At 38.4% G+C, this 23,856-nt stretch overlaps 1 long non-coding RNA gene across 1 annotated transcript in view; it reads right to left on the bottom strand.

Annotated features, from left to right (window-relative positions):
- The window catches only part of LOC123962366, a 38,731-nt gene extending 16,296 nt beyond the window's left edge, over positions 1-22,435 (bottom strand). Inside the window, exons 1-2 of the long non-coding RNA XR_006822914.1 lie at positions 22,295-22,435; positions 11,302-11,352 (exon numbers count right to left, since the gene is read on the bottom strand). This is a non-coding gene — a long non-coding RNA (uncharacterized LOC123962366). The remainder of the gene's footprint in view (positions 1-11,301; positions 11,353-22,294) is intronic.
- Between the last annotated feature and the right edge of the window lie 1,421 nt (positions 22,436-23,856).

Raw genomic sequence — 23,856 nt, 5'->3', positions numbered from 1 at the left:
TGTCAGCATTGTATTATAGTATTATTGTAATTTTTTGATTTTTGGAAAATTTTTGATCAACAAAGAGTGAAAAATTTAAAGGGGTCTGAATACTTTCCGTACCCACTGTATATATATATATATATAGTAGTTATGTGTACTGTAAGCACCAATATATCCCAAGGCAAATTCCTTGTATGTGAAAAAGTACCAATAATAAATAGTAACAATAAACAGAAATATGGGTCGTAATAAGCTGTTTGCGCAATCGACCTATACAGCTATTTTTCTGGTGAGGACTGGCTGTCCAAAACATATTTTTAATGCTAATCTCAACAACCCAGCTATATTCTAACTTTGGACAGGTTTGTGCAGCGGTGTTCATGAGAGAGAGAGAGAGATCGATGATTTACTTGTGGCCACAAATGGGAAACACTTCAGTACCACCCCCTTCAACCCCAAACAAAGCAGTCTCTCCCGACTTTATTAACTAATATCATATTCAAAACAGCTGCAAGGAATATGGTTTTTACAAAACATGTAATGTTTCTTAACGCCACTGGCTGAAATAAAAAAATAAAGCAAGTAAATCCCTATTTATAAGAGCAGTTACAAAACGTTACGTTAACGCCGCTCTCTCCACGAGTCCAAGCATCAGTGACAGGAGTTGCCCGTGTTTCTTTCTGTAAGCTTCACGTTGCTGTGCTGCTTCAACATATGCTTCAACAAATTAAATGTAGAAATGTTCGCGGTTGAAGGCATTTTGCTGGAGTTTACAATAGACGACATTGCTCTTTGCATCTTGGACTGTGACACACAATAATGACAGTAGCTACTTACAGCTGTGGAAAGAACGCCTCTCTCCCTGTTCTCCTTTCTTCCTTTAGTTTTTGGTTATCAGCTGACATGAAAAACAAAGTCCGGTGCTGCTGACCTGCCGCACAGTCGCACATTCACGTCAAGGATAGTGCGTTCAGTAACGCAGCCTCATCTAGATTAGTAACTGTACTAATATTACTGTTTTAGAAAAGGAATTGGTTACACTCCTAGTTACTGGGAAAAGTAATAATATTACAGTAACTTGTTACTGAGTAACGCGTTATTGCCCAACACTGGTCACACTTGTTACACAAAATAGCAGCATACATTTTTTGTAGTCTTATCCATCATTATTTTGAAATTGAAGATTTTTTCAAACTAATTTACATCAAATCTGCCTGTATCAGCATTGGTTATAAAGGAGTAGTATCACCTTAGCTGAGTGAAATTGCTTTCCGGTGAGTCTGACTGATTATATTCCAGTGATGCATTACTTCTAAATGATCTGTCCCACTGCGCATCCCCCTGGCCACATCCCACCACTCAGATCTGCAGATGAGTGTGGGAGGAAGTGAAGTGCTCTCTGCCTGTCTGCCTATAGGGCCATCCACAGGATGCTGGTGCCAGAGAGCCTCAGATGAAGAGATTCAAGTGTGCATATCGAAAGGCCAATGGAGACAGATGGAGGACAGGGACGTTTAGACAAGCCCCTCTCGTATCGCCTTTGAAAACATGTGAGGTAGTTTTCTGCCTGTCATCACCTGTGGTATAAATTACTGCTTACCCAAAAGAGATGCCATGCACAGCGTAAGAGAGATAAATGGTTTGCATGCTGCTGGCATGGAACACTGGTTCCCCATGCACGTCAGTGATATTAGCTATATTACCAGCAATGTGTGCCCCTCAGACATTGGTCAAAAATGTATCAACAAGACAAATGTCTGCCTAGCATCTCTGTAACTTTGTTACATTCCTCATGGATTTTTAAATCATCTAAAAGCCAGCAGAACTGAGAATTGCTAATTCAAGCCATAATTCTTGGGGAATAGAGCCTAAATGGCTTGCTGGCTCAAATGAGGCTTTTTAAGTGATGTGGTTTGGAGCTGCCTCTTGCCATGGGGACAAGCCTGATTAGCATTATGGTGATGGATCAGTGCAGGGGTACAGTCATTATTTAGAAGACCTTTGATACTGGTACACTAGATCCAGTGTGCTCTATATCACTGCCTAACATAACGTTTTGACAGCACTTGACCTTGCAGTTGTTTCTCAGAGAAAATAACTCCACAAATCAACAACCTCTGTTTTTTTTCGCCAATAAAGTCAATTTTGGAGTGTGACCCTCAAGACAGTGCAGTGCCAGTTCTCTAATCTCCTTACTGCAGGGATTAGTTATGATGGGATGTTGTTGATGGTAGTGCCACGTGCATTTCATTGCATTCAGCAAAGGAATCACTTTCATTTAAACCTCACAGAACCCATGTAGTCAAGGAGTAATGATTTATCAACATCAGGACATGATTATCGGTCTTTACATAACTCTAATGTATGAGCAATTTATCAGAAGCATGGTCTTTATGATGCAAAGAGGAAATAACTGTAATTAATCTAGTTAAGAAGCATCTCCTCGTTCTACAGGTTAATGTGGTTTGCATCTAATTGATGTTTGCCTGGTGAAAAACTCGATGGGAATGTAACATTACCAGAGTCATAAGGAACATTATTTGGATTTAGTGTTGTTTCTGTGCATTTGTTAGGGATTGCAATGTTTATATTCACCGTTACAATTTCTAGAACTCTGACAGAAAGCCTCTTTTGTAAATCCACATGTGATGGTGCTAAACTGTGGCAAGAAAACATGTTAGTGATTTAAATATACCTCATTTCAAACGGTCACAACTCCCATCTGGTAAAGAGAATTGTGTGGTCAATAGGAGCCAAAATGAAAATTAATATTTCTTGATAATGTTTAGCATATACTTTATTTATGATTTCTCATTTCCTGTAGGTTGACCAAATAACAGAGAAGTCTTAAAATATAATGAAATCCAACCATAAATTACATCGTTAAATTTAGGTCAGTCTTGACCTTGGAAACAGCAATAAAAATTTGAGCAGAGTTTGTTCAATTGCCATGAAACTGTAACTAATAATGATAATGTGGCCGTTTGATAGGTTTGAAAGTTCCAGAACTGCTACTAAAATGGACCTTGTGGTGACACTAGTTTTTCAACTGCTGTGTCCAAGGTCTAGAATGAGATGGATTAGTCCTGGAGGTGCTCAGAAACATCTGCTAGGCAAAGTAATTGAGCAAACTGAATCTGATGTTGACATTTTACATTTTGCTATATATGTCATATTGGTGAATATATCGCAGTGGGTCGCACCTGGGTCTCCTACACCAAATGTATGTATCTTATCAACTGCACTATTATCATACCCAGACAACTGTGCCACTCATTCATATGTAAACAGCAGGAGATTGTGTATGCCACATGTCACTTATCATTGTATAGCAAGTTCCCCATTTTTAATGTCTGTGAATATTCGAACATAAATGTCTCTCATGTCTCTCTTTTTACACTCCTTAAGTGACAAATTACTGTTTAAAGCTTCATTGAGAATGTTACCCTTTGTATCAAACATCTGAGCTACACATAACACATTATGTCAGTTCTACATCATTATCTACTGTGTTTCCCATGGGGACATAATTCATTCACCCGCTAGGAAAAGAAGGAAATTAATTATTTATTCCTTAGGAACCGTTGGGCCCTCTTCTTTGGTATCAGCAAGACCACAACCCACCGCCGACTAGCGACACCGAGCAAGGTCATTAGTGGAACGGTAGAGAGAGCCTTTGGTCCACAGGGGCATCAAGGTGGGTATTGGACATGATCCAGAAATGAAACATACAGGTGATGGGAGCAAGAGAGTAAATAAAAGTGACAGAGAGACACAAAGAGAGTCAGAGACAGATGTGGGAGGAGGACATGAAGTGTAATAGCGGTAGGTTGGAGAGGAAGGGTGGAAGGGAGGGAGTGGATGGTCTGAGTGATAGAGACAGAAAGGATGAGAGTGAGGGAAGAAGAGAAGGTCTGTTATCTAGGTAGAGTGGCCGTTTGGGGGCTGTCTTTTCTGCAACGCTGCCATCTAGTTCTCTGCCATAGGAGCAAGGGCATCCACCTGGAGAATTACTGATGTTTGAACAGAGCAGGGTGACCACAGGTACTGACACAAAAAAATTAATTGGACTAAATAATGTGTGTTTTGGTCGCCCCAAAAAAGTGCAACAAGTAAAAAAGCAAGTTAGTCAAAAAAATTTGCTCAAAAAAATATTATGTCTCTGACTCAAAGACCACTGCCAAGAAGCAAGTCCAGCCTTGCAAAATAAGGTTTGCTGATTAAATCAGGGCCACCCATTAAATACAGTACAACTCTTGTAAGTGTAGAACAGATGTTGATCTTTAAGAAGGTAGAGTTAGACATGGTCCTGACATGGCACTGACCATTCATTTTAGCTAAAAACTTGAAATTCAGAAAATGGCACAATTTATCATTACTACTATTATTATCATTTCTACCATTATTATTAAACATTAAATGAATCTGTCTTTTGCAGTTGCTACTACACAACAAATAAAAGAGAGCCTTTGGGTAAGAACACATCAGACAATAATTGTCAGAGCAAAAATGGCAGTGCAAATACAAATGTTGACATGCAAATATCTTATCTGTTCATGATACAGATACACTCTAAATTGAGGTTTGAAATCCATCATGAGCCTGTGTTTGTCTTGGCTATGGGGACTTTGCTGTGACCTGCTGAGAGAGCTGGAAATAATGGATAGAGGCGAGAGAGGCCAGACACCAACCAACACTGTCTAGTGCAAGTTATAGTATTTTATTTTCATGGTTGATGACCTGAAAGAGTTTTGTGTTGCTTTTGAAGGAGGCAAAGATGTAACAGGATGTTATATCCAATCAATCAGAGACTCATAGACAGCTGTTAAAATCTCTTTCCGAACACTAGTCTGTAACTCAACTTGGACCATGTGGACTCTACTGCACATGCTGCAATTGAAATCTGAACCATATGGACTCTGACAGTTGGAGTGAAAAGAAGCTCTGTACACCAATCATGAATTGGGGCTTTAAATCTTTCACTAACAAGCTGTGCTGGGGCTCCTTATACACACTGTGTCAGCATCTTAGCAAAAAGACAGAGTGCATCCTATCTCTATTCCCAGGTAATTAAATGCTTTGACCTGTTCTATTACCTGGCCTTGCCTTTGAGGCTCAGGGGTTTGAAGAGTGGGTGGGGGCATTACATATTCACCTCTACCCACAACAGAGCTCATTGGTCTTTAAGGAGTTGAGCTTCAAGGAACTCTCTTTGTCCGAGTGTCCACATGCTAGTGGTATGTCCAGTTGAAACACAACTGAACATGCAATATAATAAGTTAAGTATAGTTTGGATAATACAGCCACATGTTTTAAGGCAAATCAGATGCAGAAAATAAAAATAGTAGATACGCAGTCCTAACATGTTGCAACCATACTGCTGCTAGCGTCTATAAAAATGATAGGCAAACTGTGCTGCAATGTCCTTTGATAGTATTGGAATATTGAACAGCTGAATGTCAGTTGTTGGGCTTTTATGAGATGTCTGACAACAATGTTGAATGATTAACTGAAGTTTTAATGAATAATTGAACTGACATTGCAAACATGGACTACTGGGAAAGGGCAAAAGCAGAGGCATAGTACACAACATGTACTGCCTAAAATACTTGATAGACAAATGGCCATAGCACTTCAAACCAAACATCCAAAGCTTTAGACAAACAGCAGATAATTCAATGTGCAGAAGCAACCAAAAAGATGGTTGCCTGGTATATATAACAGTTTGAGGACTTTGCCATTTGCCATTCTCTTTTAATCTAATCTGTTTCTGACCTCTTATCACAGTTTACTAATTTATTCCATTTTATACATAGTTTGATTCCATTTGATTTGAACTGAAACCCACCCAAGCAGTACAAAGACACCTAGGGTAATGGGCGGCAAAGCACTGCTCACCTGGTAAAGCAAGGGAGCTATTGCGGAATATAGAGTGGATTTTAATTATGCTACTGTTCTAGTTTTCACTCGAACAGAGGGCCATTAATTCAGAGAGACAATCATGCCCTGGTCCTGTAAGCCTCCCAAGAGATCAAGGCACATTGCTTTGACGATGTCAGCTTTGCAATAAAAGACCTTGTGCAACATATTCAATGAGGATTGACACATTGATGCACTTCTGACAATGAGCACATAACATTATCCACACAATCAACCCAATGACTATTTTCTATGTAAATGAGCAAAATTGCTGTCATCTATATAATACCCGAGAACAATGCCAAAAACACTATACTCTCATCTCTTGTCCTGAACGGATTGTCATAATTTGATAGCATTAATTGTGATGGTTTCTATTTTTGCATACATTTACAGAGTAGATTTTTTAGTATCTATGTAACATAATTAATATAGTAAACATATTTTTTATCCACATCTCTGCACTTACTTATTTGCCAAACACAGCATAGTTGAGAACCGAGGTTGCATATATATTTGTGCTTATTCACAGTAAAAGTTAACCTCACTGTAAGCCCCTGCAATTGTTACTGCATAAATAGACTCAAATACTGTCATTGAATGTAAACAGATTCCTGACAGAATATGGCATGAAAGAAGCGTTGGTGCTGTTGCTGTGACCTTTTACTAGAACTCAGTAAGTATTGGGACATCATCTGACAAAACGAATTTGAGTTTTCTTCTGCCAAGCTTAAGAAGTTAAGACCATGAGAGAGAAGGCTGCTAACGAGAATCTAAGGTGGCATTTGACAAAGATAAGTGCTGGCAAAACCTGTCTGGAGATGTAATCTATGGCCTTTAGAAGTAAAATATTAGATTTGATGCCCATCACAGTTTTTTTTTTATCAGCCAAGAAAAATTAAAAAGAAGATTATCGCCCTTCTCTTGAGTATTCTTTTAAGAGCTACTCCAGTTTTGCTCCAGGATAAAGTGTTCTGGGTTTTTTTTGTTGTTTTTTTTCCTAAACTGGGTATAATGTCACAGTACATCTACAGAGGAATCTTAAGCCTGAGAACTGTAGTTTGCTTTGCTAGAACTCTCACATCTAAGTAAAAAGTCAAAATTAAAATTGTTGTCAGCAAACTGTTGAATTGTAAGACTAGGGTGTAAAGAGGACAAAAATCTCCTACTTTTCATCTGCTTAAAGATCATATACACTGCACACTGGACTTATATAGGCTGGCACAAACTTTTAAAAGGACATTATGGAGTTTCCAGTGGCCACTAGCAGTGTGGTTTAAGACTGCTACCAGCCGTGTGCTCGTACGTGTGCTCGCTTGAAGTCATGAGCGAACATAATCCGAAACAACCGCTTTCATATAGAAATCCTGCAATAAAAGCATGAACACCAGCATGCAGGCTGTGGCTTTTCACACAGACATGTTCAGGCTCTGTTACTTCAACGTTCCCATCTCAGAGGCAGCTCAACACCGGCTCCGTAACGTTAACTTCATTCAGCGCTGTGAGCCGCATATTGGCACAATCCTCCCGGAATATAGGCAGAGTGATAGCGGCTATAGACAGGCAGGGATACAGCTTCACACAATATACTGGAAACTCAGGTAAACCCCTACTGCAACGTTACAGTAATAGTTTTATCTACTGCAGGTTGAAATAATCCATGCTCGTTACATGATCACGTTACATTACACATTACAACTATTGTGGCAATGTGACTCTATCCACCACAGTTCTGCAATGGTCAATAAGTGCAAGCACACATTTCTTATAGATTACTTTGTCATTTAAATTATGTATTTCTATGGTTGCAACAGAGAACTTTTTGTTTTCCAGAATTGTTAAAACTGTCTCATAGTATTATTATTCACTGTGCAGTGTTAAGGTGTCTGATATGCCTTTAAACTCATGGATTGCTACTCAAACCAGACTTCTTGGATTACATTTTATTGTCTCATGGTGCTTGAAAAACACAGCCTCTTTTGATTTTTTTTAAACACGGAGCTCTTTTTCGTCTGAAGGCCAGCATGTCAAAGATAATAACATATTTTGCTCACTAGCCCAAACCAAAAACATAAAAGTATATCCACATAACTCAGTCCAAAATCAAAATAAACCCCAGCAACTCCTTTAGTAATTTATGAATTATTAGGATCCTTGAGTTAAGCGTAGCCCAACATTTACAAAAGCTGTGCAGACATTTGTTCTCTTACTGTACATGTCTGATCATTGATCCATTGGAACATTTGCAATCACCCATACCACTTTACATATCATATTACATATGGTATTTGTTAAACTTGACTTTTCGTAGTTTGTTAATGTATACCTTCGTCAGTCTTTTTTTTTGATGCACCTACCTTCAGCACAATAGATTAGAACTGGCACAGATGTCAATGAAAAATAACTAATAAGAAGAGTTTGATATTTCAAATAAATGAGGTCAACAATGTAAAACTAAACACAGTATAAAACAAAATTTTGACAAAACATACACACTGTTGTAGCCCTTTTGTTAAACAGCAGTACTGCAAGCAGCAAAACATTAGATAGATAACTATTTTAGGGTCCTCTGTCACCACCATGCTTCAGGGAGAGACTGCTCTGAATCAAATACACTCCTCCCTGCAGCCTTCCCTACCATGTCCTGCTGTGGGCTCTGGAATGCAGTAACCCCGCAGCCATATGCTAATCAGACTCACATATGTCGCCTGTGAGACTATCAAAGAGCCCCGAGGACCCAAAGGACAGAGGACGATGCTGAGACTGCGGTTGGGGGTGCTGGATAAGAGGCAAGTTGTTGTTCTATGCATGTCTTCGGGTTGCAGCGTGGTGAGAGAGGGACAGGGCCATGACTGGGACTGTCTGGCTTGCAGGGTACAGCCAGATGGAGAGATTGCCCGTAGACATTCGCACTTAGTAGGAGACTAGTGCATATATACTCGTGCCAGAGAGCATCCAAAATTATCTCCTCTTTGCTCTGCATTCTTTTGACAGTAAAAATAACTTTCAACATGGTTGGAGGCTTCTTTTTAAGGGCGACTGCACTTGAACTTACACAGTCTGTAATGTCAGTGGTTGTACAATATCAATCAGTATCCCAAAATAAATTACTCAAGTGTAATTTTAGTTAATTGATGATGAGCACCAATGTCTCAGGTCAGTGATTTCCTGATTTCTTGCTTTTAAATGTCACTTTTCACTTTACTCTGGCATTTCCTTCTTATTTGGTAGGAAAACCTTCCATCTATTTGGTGACAAAGTTCTCTCTGCCTACTCACATTTTAATTTGCCCAGTGATGGAAGTCAATGCACTGACCTAGCAAATGCTGTCACAAGAAATTTCAGTTATAAGCACTACTAAGCCTTGTTTTCTAGCCAAGGTAATGGCATTATTCTAGTGTTCTGCATTGTGATGTAAAGTATTACCTCTTCAAAATTTTGATTTTAAGGTGAATAGAGATGATGCAGGTTGACCTAACTTGCAGATGATTCTTTTTGCTGACAAAAAAGTAGATAAGTACTTTATGCTCCTTAAAAAATTAAGTCTATTTTGAGGACCTCTGGTGTCTTTGATCTAAAAGCACTGCACATAATAAAAAAAGAGCATGCTGTTTTCTAAAGAAAGCAGGTATGAGTGCACAGTAATATACATTTGGCCCCAGGTGAAGAATCACAAATGGACAGGATAGCAGGGTTAAGAAAAAAAGTGGCAAAGAGCATGAATTAGTGACCTGTGCACCATGTTTGGAGCTGGTGTGCACAGTTGAGCTTCAGAGTACATTAAAACTCTCCAGACAGCCTGGAGCAAGAGCTGCAGACCTGACAGCAGAGGAGCACTCAGGGTCACTGGATACTCAGCCTCAGTCATAAGCCGTGCCCTACATGCTGTCAACATCTCAATACTGAAAGGTCTGAACGCAAGCATACCTCTTCCAACTCAAAACTAAAACTATCCAGACAGGTTCTCAAAGTATGAGATTTGCACTTACACTTTGCACTTTTGTTACACACTGGGAACTAATCCAGCTACTCAAATGACTTGATCTGACAATCATAATAATTTCTCTATTACATTTAATGAATTGCTGCTCACACACACGTCAAGTTGAATGGTGTAGGCTGGTCTCTTATGTCTGCAAGTCTTTCTTTTTTAGGAAAGGCATGTGTATGAAGTCTGTCCTTCTGGCAAATCATTTACCTCAATTTGTGCTCTTTCCTTTGTGAATTATAGTCTGCCCCTAGAATATTTAGAACCCAAGGCACGCTTAATTTAAGCATGTTGGGTTCAGGAAGGTTATCCATGGGTCTGTTTGGATCAAGACTTCTCATACCAAGCCACCACCCAGAACATTGTGTGACCAGCTATCTGTCAATATAGTTATGGTGTAATGTAGCATATAGTCTGCTAGCTTCCAGCTCACAGAAGCAACAGAAAAGGATTCTTATGCTGCCCAGTGTTAAAATATTTCAGCATGTCAGCCTTTGCAGACAAATAACTATGCACCCTCATGAAAGGCCCCAGCAGGAGAATCTTTGTTTTTTCTTAACCTGTCATCACAAAATACTTTGATCCTCTGAATCATATTCTTAGACTACAGATTACATTAACTATACTATCAAAAAACAAAGTCACCGTCCTTCTTTTAAAATTAACAAGAGCAGGTGATGGCGCATATTTGCTATTGTGCAGGTTAGAGAATTTGTAGCAAAGGAAGTCAGGTCAAACTGTCTCTATCACCCTCTGCTGTTTTTCAACTGGGTCACAATATACACTGTATTGCCAAAAGTTTTGGGACACACCTCCAAATCATTGAATTCAGGTGTTTCAATCACTTCCATGGCCGCAGGTGTATAAATCCAAACACCTAGGCATGCAGACTGCTTCTACAAACATTTGTGAAAGAACGGGTCGCTCTCAGGAGCTCAGTGAATTCAAATGTCCATAAAGACATGGATGAATGACTTTGATGTGGAGAGCCTGTCTGGCCTGCACAGAGTCCTGACCTCAACCAGATTAGAGCAGAGACTGCAAGCCAGACCTTTTCATCCAACATCTGTGTCTGACCTCACAAATGCGCTTCTAGAAGAATGGTCAAACATTCCCATGAACACACTCCCAAAGCTTGTGTTTGAAACTGTTATAGCTGCAAAACTGTAGCGTTTCTCCAACTGAAACCCTACAGATTAAGAATGGGATGTCATTAACCTTCATGTGCATATAAAGGCAGGCAACCCAAAGCTTTTGGCAATATAGTGTACCTGGGCAGCCATTTGGAAGGACCAGCAAAGTACAGCCTATGTTTGGCAAACCCTGGTATCTGGCATGTACATGAATATACACAAAGTGAGTCCCACTCAGTGTGTTTTCTTTGAAATCTACACAAGATTCATTATACTTACCTGGTGCTTCTATGATTGGTGCCCCTGGTGATCTGTGTTTTCGATCAAAGCCTGGAGACAAAGAAGAAAAGAAGTGACCCAGAATTCAGATTGTAGCCCATTAAACTAGATCTCCAGACCAACTGAGGTGCTCAGTGTGTTATAACTGTTGTTTTGGGTCATGTTTGAGTTGTATTTTTCCCTGTGTGATTCTGGTTTTGCCATTGTTTCATGTGTCTTTCTATTTGCCTCTGTTTCTTGTGTTCCTTGTCCTTAGTTATTTATGTCTTGTCCATCCTTGAGCATTGTCGCGTGCTTTACTTCCTGTTTTATTTTATTATCATCAGTGTCTGGTGTTCTCGTCTAGCTTTGTTCTTGTTCTGTTAGTTTATTTTAGTTTTCTTCATTCAATATTCAGTTTATAACCTCTACCTGGTTTTTGTACTTTTGCCTATGCATCTGTCTGCTTGTGTTTTTGGTTTATTCTTCATTCTGGTTGATTCCGTTTTGGTTTCATGGTCTGTCTGGTTTCTACGCCTTCATGTTTCACTCTGCCCTGTTTCACTGTGCCTGTCTGCGTGCCTAATTAGTTTCTCATTAGTCTCACCTATGTACTCCCTCCCTGATTGTTTGCGTGTGCATTTAAACCCTCAGTTCAGTTTTGTCTATGTGGTGTCCTTGTCGTTTGTTGAGTGTTTCTGCCTGAGCACTTTTCCCTAGTTTCTTGGATTCCCTGTACCCTTTGGATTATGTTCGTTTGGATTTACCTGTGTTTGGACTTTTGCCTTGTGCCTGGATGTAAGCCTGTTTTGTTTGTTTAAATAAATTTTATTTTGAACTGCATCCTCCTCGCAAAGTCTGCATTTGGGTCCCCACCTAAGTTTTCCTGTTGCTGCACTCAGCCTTAACCATAACACAGTGAGGATTTTAAATCTAGAGACACTGAATCCTGGTTCACTACACCTGCAAAGGCTGTCATGTTAATGCATATATTCTGTGTGTTCATAACCCATGTGCAGAGTCTCTGTGAGCTACAATATATTATTCTCTGCGATACATCAAACATGAGTACCTGAGAGTCTGTTATCGAAAGCCAAGAAAATGTCAAACAATATTTTTTAGCCTAATTGGATTAAAGAGTCTTCAGCCTTGTGTGTTGTGCATTTAGTCTCAACACACTCAATTGAATATTGAGTGTCTGGATGCCATTAATCATAACCAAATGATCCACACTGAATCTAACAGCAGGCCAAACGAATGAGTAGCAAAACAACAATGATATATTCTATACTGTCTTTGAGTTAGACAACACAAAATAGCACAAATAGTTTGATATTTAACAAACATAGACTTGTTTGAATAAAGGTCACAATGGTTAGAAAGGTTTGTGTATCTGTCAAGGTGTAAAAGTTACTACAAAATAATTCCATGACTCCTACTGTGTTTCAGCTTTTCATAAAAAATGGTGACTTGTTAACCCCATAGAGTGGCACAGATTACTGAAACTTTGCCTGAATAGCATATGCCATGTTTAAAACTGACAACCTGTATGCCTATTATATTAAATTTCTGAACTCATTGCAGGTACAGTTATATGTTAATGTAAGTATTTGAAAAACATATAAAAACAGAAGCTGTCTTTAATAGATATTTACAGAATGTAGTATGCTATATAATGTATATGTTAACAGTTAGAAATGGAAGGATAAATTAACATCAAACAGGTATCACAACTGATTGGTATTCATCAACATTCCAAACTATAAAAATATTTTATATTTGACATATTTAAGATGCGTTGGAAATGTAATAAAAAAGGTGTCATAATGTGTTGTCCATGAACTTAATTATATCCATGGCAATTAAAATGCATCTTATCACTTAGTGAAAACCTGGATTCACCGAATGATCAAGAAGTCCCCATTACTGGCTTCTGCAATATTTCCCATTTGATGTCCGCAGTGTCCTGGTTTTATGAGACATTAAAAAAAAAAAGAGTTCAAAGCACAGGCCAAAGAGAGAGTCTGTCAGTAAATAAGCCATAAGATTAACACAATTTGCTTCACAGTGTACACTGTAGACCCTGTGCTCCATCTGTAGACATTTGATGCATAATGCATTTCCCAGTGATCCACCGACAATGGAAGTGAAGGTGCATTTCTATGGATATTGAATGTACAACTCCAGAGCTATACATTGTGAAGTGTATCTTATTCAAAATGTGGATTGTGGCCCCACAGTGGTTAGTGGGAGGCACTGAGTTCGTCGATATTGTCAACTACATATCTGCAGGTAGGATATCGCTGATCACATTTACAAAATACATTTGATGACTGCATTAAGTATTTTTAAATCATACACTGTTATAGCCCTGCGATGGATTGGTGACCTGTCCAGGGTGTACTCCGCCATTCGCCCGATGTCAGCTGGGATTGGCTCCAGCCCCCTGCAACCCTGTACGCAGGATAAGCGGCTGACGGTGGATGGATGGACACTGATTATAAATTTAAAGAAAGTAGCATCTCAGGAATATTAGATCATTTCTTCCTTGATCAATTGTGAAAAATGTGCTTGTTTCCACAGGGCGTAAGGTAGCTCCATCTAATTAGCAACCTGCCTCTAATTTAGCAAACTCAGAACTGACAATACCAATCACTACTCAGGTTCTAACCCTTCAAACTGCTGTGGTAATGGTAAAACCCGACATGGTTATGCTTTATTTTCGGTTGATGTAATTTTTCTGTCTAATATTATTTATAATCCACTTCAGCATTATTTACACAGATTGATTACATGTTATAGTATGCTACTATGTAGAAATAGCTCTCAATATTTAGAATTGCGCTGCGCAGCATGATTTGTATAAATTTTTGGGTGGGTAATTGTGTATTTGTAGTTATTACATCAATGTCATACCAATTATTTCAGTAATAGGGTGGTGATGGTGCAGTGGATAAGACGCCTGCCTATGGTGTGAGAGACCTGGGTTCAATCCCCGACTATGACCCACCCACCATTGTGTCCCTGAGCAAGACACTTAACCCCTAGTTGCTCCAGAGGCGGGCGACCTCTGACATGTATAGCAATTGTAAGTCGCTTTGGATAAAAGCATCAGCTAAATGAATAAATGTAATGCCCTACCAGTAATTTTTGCAGTGGTAACTAATGATTTGTCCCCAATGCCACCCTGCTTGTTGGCACACTCACATAGCTCTCCTGATGGAGAATTGATATATGCATCAAAATTTTTTACTTTTCATAATGTAAGACAGAAGAGTTGCATTGACGTTACACTTCAATGCAACACTTGCAGCTGTTAAACAAACTAGTAAATATTTAGATTAAACATTGGTTTGGAATAGCCAGTGACCTTCTAGGTAGCACATGGCAGCTAACAGCAAACACAAAGTCGGGCTTAGAAAGAACTATTACAAACTTCATTTATGAGCTTGGGACCAGTATGTGTTACAAAAGATCTCAAATAAATGTCCACTTACTAGCTTTTTATGAACTTTGAACTGAAAATGCATCAGAGAATGCAAAGGTTGAATGTGGCCAATTCATGTATTGAAAGTTCAGAGGTCCCATAATTTCCCGTGCATAATGGCGAATGATTATTTGGAGTCAGAATGGTCCTTATATCCTCTCTCTCTCTCTCTCTCTCTCATAAACATACATGATTCTTGTCAACAATGTATTTTCCATTCCCATAGCCTAAACAATAAAGCGGTGTCTAGACATCTTTAACCCTGAGAAAACTCAAAGCTCAGAGCTATCTTACTCAGCACCAACTAAATTGTGCTACCTCTGGATAGTGCAAACTGTCAGTCTCACACTGGGCAACATCTGTCCTCTGCTGCCACACAAAATACCTTCCCTCACATTTATTTTAGTAAAGTAGCAATATGAGGGCTGGATTATAGACAGATGAGGGAGAACGAGAATGTTGGATCATCAAACATGCTGGCCATATGCTATAATATGCTAACAGCAAAAACAAAATCCCAAAGAAAACACTTTAAGTGCATGGGTATGAGCTTTCAAGTCAGTTAATTATGTTCAGTGGAGGAAACAACACTTTAGTAATGTTACAAGCCACGACAACAACATTTCATTTACTTCATGGTACAACATTGTAATCTCCGACTGTCCAGAACACAATGCTCTAGTTCAGAAGAATCAGTAGGAGCTTTATGGCCAAGTAGTATTTTACACATACGAGGAATTTGCTTTGGTGATAAGGTGCTACACATAGACAAACATACAGTTGACATAAATAAATGTAGAAATATATAAATATGGAATAAATAAATGCAATATATATATATAATAATAATAAAAGAATAGAGAAAAATAATACAACTATTTACAGAGAAGGAACAATGTGGCAGATATTTACATGTGCATTACTCCGGTTTGTTTTGTGCTGACGTATTGCAACGGAAGATAATATTATAAACATAAATATATAGTAAGTCAAATGAAAAGTATACATCTATATAATATACTGAATGATGATGCAACAACTCTGCCTGAGTTGCTGTACTGTCACTTTGCAGTGTGTGCACTGTCCTGACAATGTTGAGTCAGTAGTTTTTTTCAAACTACTTAAATGTCAGTATTTTCCTGGGACCGCATGCCACAATTATTGTCCCCACAGATGTTTTTTGATCAGATTCACATGGGATAGTTAAAATCAAGATTCAAAACATTACAATTTCAAACTCTTCCCATACCTAAATGACTAATGAGGTTTTTCATCATTGCCCTTTAAAATGACCCATATGCCTGTTAAAATTGTTTAATACAAGATTTTTCTGCTGTTAGGTAGTGAAATATGGTTGTGGTTAAATGTTCAACGTAAACTTGTGTCATGCGTGTCAACTGTACAGCAAGAGCAGATATTGTAGGAAAACAAATTGAATATGTTGTCTTTGGCTGGTACAATGGGAGAGGGGCAGATCAGGATTGCTAGTTTCAAAGACCCTTTTTAAACTTTTTTGTTTTATTCAAGCTCATTCATCTCACTGAGAAAGTTTTTTTTTTTTTTTAAACATGGACAGGTAGGAAGGATATGCTTACTCAATATTTTCCAAGTATCCCCAGAATCAACACACTGCTATATTATAAAACTGTCTTATTAATGTAGTGGCATAATTTGAAGTGTTCTATTTAAGACCCTCATCTTCTTCTCATTTTGGTGGTAAAATATTTGGTCATATAATGAAGAATACATATCACCCCTGCTTGTAGGGACCTCTGCAGTAGATAATTTCATTATACATGTACTGTACGACACTTTTACAGTGCTATACAGCCCCAGCCAATGATCCAAGACTTGAATCTTTGAAATCAATCTAATTAACACTTCTGGGCCATAACAGGCTTTTACTGTGGAAAATTAAACTGAAGGTAAGTCTTTCTGCCTTATTTTGCATCCATAGGGAGCCTTACAGGTAAGGATGAGTGAATTTACAGTATTTTTGACTCAGGTTCAGCAGTAGTTGTGAAAATCATTAGCATGTGTGGTCTGTGCTGCCTATGGTGAGGTTGTATTGATTTTTAGAGAGAGATAGATGATTATTTTGGGGGAGTCTCTGAATCAGCAGGTTGTCATTCCACCCAAAACCCTGAGCTTAACGAGCCTTCACCTTGACTGAGCCCACCTTCACCCCATCACTGCTAGCGTTCATTAGGACGCTATATGCATTAGGGCTGCATTACATGCTATTCCAGTGGGCCAACTGTGTATAGTTATTTTGGTTCCAGCCTCCATAATTAATTGGCCCTGATGAGCATAGAGATGGATACTAATTGGTCGGTTAGGGATCTCTTTGACTTCATGTTTTAACATGGAGATGACAAATAACATTTTAAATAGTTCAGCCCAAATGCTGAGTGAAGTGCCTTCACGGCAACTCTTTGCCCTTGGTAAACCTAATATTTATTAATACAAAAAAAATTAATCTGTTATAGGATAGGAATACGTTACTTTCATTTTTAATTTTACAAATTACATTTCATGACTTTCAAATTTTGACAATGATGTATATTGCTGAAATTGTATTTAAATATTCTGTTAAATATTTAAAGCTAGAGTGTGTGACTTTTTTATATATATATGAATCTGTGAGTCCGTTACATTCAAGCCCTTACCAAATGTGTCACACAATGCTGATTAGGCCTATCACACCAGGTAAATTTTTCTGTATATGCAGTATACAGGAGTTTTTAAATCTGGTGTCTGTGGTGACATTATCACACTACCACACAAGTAGTGATGTGCTTTATACCTACCAGAAATCACTGGTTTGCCCGAGCTGAAAAGGTGAGCAACCTTAGCGACAGCAGCAACTCAGTATGGCAGAGCGCTAAAAGAGCCTATACATCCTAACAATGTTTCAACAGTGTTGTGTAATTATTATCACTGTCAGAAGGCGGAGATAAAAGTTCTGCACTGTAGGGGTTATCTATTCTGTTCTTAAAAAGTGTAAAACATTAACTCTCTTTTGTTGAACTAGAATATGACAAATATATTGAAACATATTATTGTAGGTACATTTGAAACATTTTCTGAGGGAAATAAGTGCAGGTTTCATATCCAACTGTTGGCTGTTGCAAGACAAGATTGATGTTTTTTTCAGAATTTAAGTTGCCTGTTGGGCTATACAGCTGTAGTCAACACCAAATTGTGCAGCAACACTTGTCTGATGTTGAATTTTTGGTCTTGCCACAAGTTAGAATGACCACTTTCACTTACAAGAAGTAGTATGGTCAAGCACAGCTTCCACAGTCAAGTAAAACCTGCCCAGTGACCTACAGAAACCACCTCTTTCTCTCCATAGATTCTGACTATTTGGCATTGTTTAATTATTCTTCTGCAGTCTTTCTAAATGGTAATGTCCTTGTGGAATATTGTTTTCTTATAAAAGCTAAAACACACTTGTTCATATACATTTGGTTAGCTGAGCCTGGTAGACAGTCTTGCTAGCTTCTATAAATCTGAATTCAGAAACTGCTGACTGACCCACTCACTGCCTCTTTAATAAATCCTCACATTCACCTCTGGTGCAAATCTCCTTTTCTTTTTGTCTTCCTCAAATTAGTCACATATTAGAAATGCAGTGAGAAACAATCTAATTAAGAGGGCCTGACTCAATTTGCTTGTGGAAAGTTCAGTACTAGAGGTGGGGAGAGTGAGGGTGAAACACAAGTGAGAGGTGAAGTGGTGAGAGGGAGCCTAATCCAAGCAATCTATCTTTCTATCTCCAAATCAATTAATGAATCTTGCCACAAAGACATGTAAAAGACAGGCTGATGTGGGAAGTTTTGTTTCTTTATTGTGTATGTATATGTTCCTTCTTACTGCAGATTGAAATCTATCGAGATTTACCATTTACCAGTAGCGATAAATAAGCACAAGTCTGACTAGAAGCAATTCCCTTCTCTATGAGTGGTGCAAAAACAATACTGACAAAGCAAGTGTATGGCGATTAAGTCATTTATCTTAAATACAGAATTACATTACATAGGCTTGCAATTTAATAAGATTGCAGAAGTTTAGGAAAATCTCAACTGATGTCTTCAGTAATTTGCTTGCTACACACAGCTAATTATGTTCACCAGTTACAAAGGTTTAAATTTCTTGCATTATGTTGTGTTCTGCCCCCAGCAATCTCTATCAGTCTATATTATTCATTTATATTGTTGTTACTATAAAGGATTATGACCATAGTTTGGATCATGGTGTGGTGTATAACATATGTGCATTTGACGCATAACAGTTTAACATAGCACTGTAGCAGCTGGATAGAGGATTAGTGACCTTTTAAGGGGAGAGCAGAGGTCAGTGGTTATGTGGAGACTCAGACCCTTATATGGTGTCTAACAGATGCCTACACATATCCTATAGAACTGTGCCCTTATATGGATTGGTGCCATAGTTTGCAGACTCAAACCCTTATATGGTATCTAACAGATACCTAAAGATGTCCTATATAAGCTATGTTTGATGTACAGAGAGACAGAGTGGTCATCGGGCTGGGTCACTCTCCAAGCTGCTGCAGAGCTTGTAATTGATGCTGAACTCCTTGATGTAATAAACTTTTATGATCAAGAACAGTGTCAAGCGGATTTCTTCTCAACACATCATCGCAGCATTATTGTTCGGACACCACAATGGTATCCCAGAGCTAAAGAAAGAAGCTAATTTTATACATAGGAGTGTAATTTGTCCCGCTGTTGTCGGACTGATAAAAAATCTAATGAAAAGAAGACCATGTTTTCTTTTTAATACATATCTTAGATTTAACATTTTGTGAAGTGCAGTCTAGGATGACTTAGGAAGCTTTTTAAAAAATGTTGTTCTTAATAATCACAACTTACCAGAATGCTTTAGCAGTTGTTTGGATAAATAATAAATTTTTGTCAAGGTGAAATATCCAGTTAAAAGGAAAATGTAAATTGAGTAGCTGTTAATATCTAAACTAAACGTTACCTGAATTATGCATAACTGTACAGAAAGATTTTAAGGAGTTATCTAATGCAAAAGGGAAGAGGTGCTATATTTTGGTAGACTTTTTCCCACTATCGTTATATTATTCAAGGCAAGGTATTCAAATTGGTTTAGCACAGACTAGGAAGGAAACAACACACAGTGCGCACAACATTATGGAACTTCTTCAACAAGCTGTTAAAATAAACCGAAACATACCTCATTACAAAGTTACAAATTTAGTAAACACTTTAAGAAGCTAATATACTTTCATGTGCTGGCACATTACTGGTTCATAATAAAGGTGTATATTATGGTAAGATTAAAACCTACTGTTTCTAATTTAGAAAGAGTAAATCAGTATGTTAATAAGTGGTAATATAATAAGAGTTAAATTTTTGTTTAAATTGCCTGGAAAGCCAGGAGTATTTAATAGTAATCCTGTAAATCTTTTCAATAGCAGTGCCACCATGCATTACATAAACACCCAAATCAATTAAAGACACTTAATCCATACGCTTACATAAAATCATAGTCATACGTGTAGTAGACACATAAAAGCAATCCTTACTGCTTCTGAACTTGTGCCAATAGGTGAGCATGTTCTTTTCATTTCCAGCCCATTTGGTACCTTTACCTTTGGTAAATAAAAATCAATCATATATTAATTTACAGCACCATCACAGTCCATAGCTGAATAGCCTCAACCTCTTTTCATCTGCATCTCCACTGCAGGGGTGAAGTAGATTTAAGAGGTGAAATCAATACAGAATTATAGCTTTCACTGGATTGACCAGGTTAGACAGTTTCCTGGGAATAAAAGATCCAAACCCACTTTTTTTTTTTCACCTCCAGCTCTCTTCCATTATGGCAGCATAAATATAGATTTGTTATGTCAAGTCTGTCAAAGTAAAAACATCTATGTGATTTTCAGTACAGACCTCCTATACACATTAGGTCTTTATACCCTGATCCAGAGAGGCGCACAAGTCTTTGAGCTAGACTCCAAGTGAAGTTTCAAGTCTCTGAGCTCGAGTCCAAGTCAAGTGTTGGAATTAAGCCAGTGAAATATCATATACATTTAGTAAGCTTTGAATATAGTATAACCTATTTATGCTTTCTGTTAAACAGACAAAATGTGTGTGTGCAAATTCGTGCCTGGGGACTATGAGTGTGTGTTGATTTGGGTATAAAAAATGAAGTTCTCTTGAGCTGTCAGAGAGAGGTCCATCGGCCCGCCAGGAACTAAGGTAATGGCCTATAGATAGGTTAAATCTAATTCGACCTTGCCCCAGAAGGAATATCTTTAAGGAAATATTGATTGATATCTTATTTTGGTTTCCGTTATTTTCCATACCAAACTTGTTATTATTGTTCAATTTACTGATTTTTAAGCTTTTCTATAATCCATACTAATTTTTTATTCCTGTAAATAAATTATTGTAAGACTTTTATTCAGTCTCTATGGGAAAATCCACAACATAAATGCCCTACACAAGTCTCAAGACTCTCGTATAATGAATGTTGTATCACCTGCAGTGTTCAATCCAGGCTGCTTATAAAACTGCATAGCTATAAGGAATTCTGTAACTGTAACCTGTTTTTCACTTACAAAGCACAACCATATAGCGTAATGTACAATGCGTCTCTAACTAATGACAGCTTATAAACTACTTTAAGTCAACACATCCCCCAGACTCTCAAACCCAGTGTAACGTTATAACTAAATAAAACTGTAACGTTACATGATCAGCAATAAACCTGTAACCTGTTTGCAGCCAACAGTAATAATTAATGTGATGGCAGCCAGTAAATGATGACGTTAATTGACCACCACAAGTTTGGCAAGCAAATCCTTATTCATTTTTCCATCGCCCAATTCAGGCCCGTTGGTACCTTGCAACTGCCTCCGGAGTCCTCCGGAATAACACATCCCGGAAGACCTCCTTCTTCAGTCAGACGGCTTCCCTGATCACTCGTGTCCACCACGGTGTTCAAGGGTTACTGCCCTTTGAGGCACCTAAGACCTTGAGACCATAGCTCCCCACCGTGGCTTCAGCAATGGAAGCTTTAAACATTGCCCACTCAGGTTCAATGCCCCCCAACCTCCCCAGGGATGCCAGAAAAGCTCCGGAGGTGATTTCAAGATCTCTTGGACAGGAGCTTCTTCCAAATATTCCCAGTCCACCTGCACTACCCATTTGGTCTTATCAGGTCTGTACAGAGACTGACCCAACTCACCACCATATGGCGATCAGTTGACAGTTCTGCCCCTCTCTTCACCCGAGTGTCCAAAATATACGTCCTCACAGTCGATAATCGACATCCTGTCTAGGGTGCTCTGGTACCATGTACACTTATGAACATCCTTATGCTCGAACATGGTGTTTGTTATAGATAATCCATGACTAGCAGAGAAGTCTAACAACTGCTCATGTTCCGGCTTCTTCCCATACACAGAGGTGACATTCCACCAGAGTCAGCCTCTGCTACCCGGGTCTGGTTAGTTGAGGCCCTAACCTTAACTGCTAGCTGTGGCAGCGCATCCGACCCCTGCAGTTCTTCCCATGGGAGGTGGGCCAATAGGATGGATAGGCGGGTGCCACGTTGCTTCTTCGGGCTGTGCCCGGAGGCTAACCTGTGTCTAACTTCCTGCCTGGTTTCACCTGCTCTGTGCAGCTTGACACGTCTTCCGTCAAAATTGGAATGATGGAGCAGAACGGAGAGCCGCCTCTGGAACACACTGCGCAGCATCTGGTGGAATCACAAGCATTGTCTAGAATAGCCACCATCAGCTCTGGCGGCCACTTCGCAACAGTAAAGTGACTTTTTCATGGCGAAACATAAAAAAATTATAGGGGCCACTATCAAGCAATTTTCCACACCCATGCATTTGGGTCTAAAAACCAATTAGCCAAATAAATACGGTTGCTAATCAGGTTCTAATAATTTCTGACCGTTACCATCTATTCCGCATTCAGTGAAACCCGGAAATTAAAAAACTTATGGGGATCTAGAGACACTTTTTCAAGTTTTCAAAAACCAGAAAACTATACTAAAAGTTACATAAGAATTTATTAATAATTAATCTAACATATAAAATATAAATAAATGATTAACTAAAAAAACCTCAAGATTTTCAAATGGACAACCATGCCTGTATAACTGCTTTGAAACCAGTTTTTTAATAGGACATTATAATGCTATAGCTAAATTAAACCCAAGTCTAATGCCACATATTTATTGTTAGTCCATCTTTATATAGGTTTGTATCCTGTTTGATTCCTTGGTTCCAGGATTTGTGGTGAGAAATTATACAATTACCATACGATTAAAAAAAAATAAATACTCACTTACTATTCTAATTATGTTTATATATTTTGGTTTCCTTAAAACTAGGGTATAATGTGCCATTCTCTTACTTTTCATTTTATATAGTAGAACCTTTCCTCCAGTTTAAACTGTCTTTCTACATTTTACTCTCATTGCCCTGTTTGTGTCAAGAAAGGACATAATAGCACAGCGGTAAAATGTTAAAGGTGCTCCTGTCATGTAACTCTTGAGCTCAAAGTTCCTTTAAAAATGTACACATACATCTCTGTATGTGTATGTACGTGCAACTCTTGACTCCAGGCTGAAGTCATAGTAGAGTCACAGTCATAATTACCTGAAATAAAGGTAGAAAAATATGTTCTGGTTACAAGAAAGGGTTTCACAGTACATTCAGTTTAATTCAGTTCAATTTAATTTATATAGTGTCAAATCATAACAGAAGTTATCTTATTGCACTTTTCATATAGAACAGGTCTAGTCCATACTCGGACACATCAAACATATCAAAGAAAAACTGCACAAAATTCTACATATAACATATTCTACAACATATACTGTGCAAACACTGTAGCGCTGTTTTTAAATTGCCAGTTTGTTATGTGTAGACAAACTCTGCAAGCATTTTGTGTTCACTCAGCAAATCACCATCAAAGTCATTGCCAGAGTGTATGTAGTATAGTAGTATGTTTTAACTTTGTACTCAAAGATGAGGTATGTATCCCATTTGACACAATACAAAGCCAGAGTTT

The sequence above is a fragment of the Micropterus dolomieu genome, linkage group LG22 (assembly GCF_021292245.1).
Source record: "Micropterus dolomieu isolate WLL.071019.BEF.003 ecotype Adirondacks linkage group LG22, ASM2129224v1, whole genome shotgun sequence".
Taxonomy (NCBI): Eukaryota; Metazoa; Chordata; class Actinopteri; order Centrarchiformes; family Centrarchidae; genus Micropterus; species Micropterus dolomieu.
Note: the sequence above shows the minus strand (reverse complement) of the source record. Positions and strands in the feature narration are given on the sequence as shown.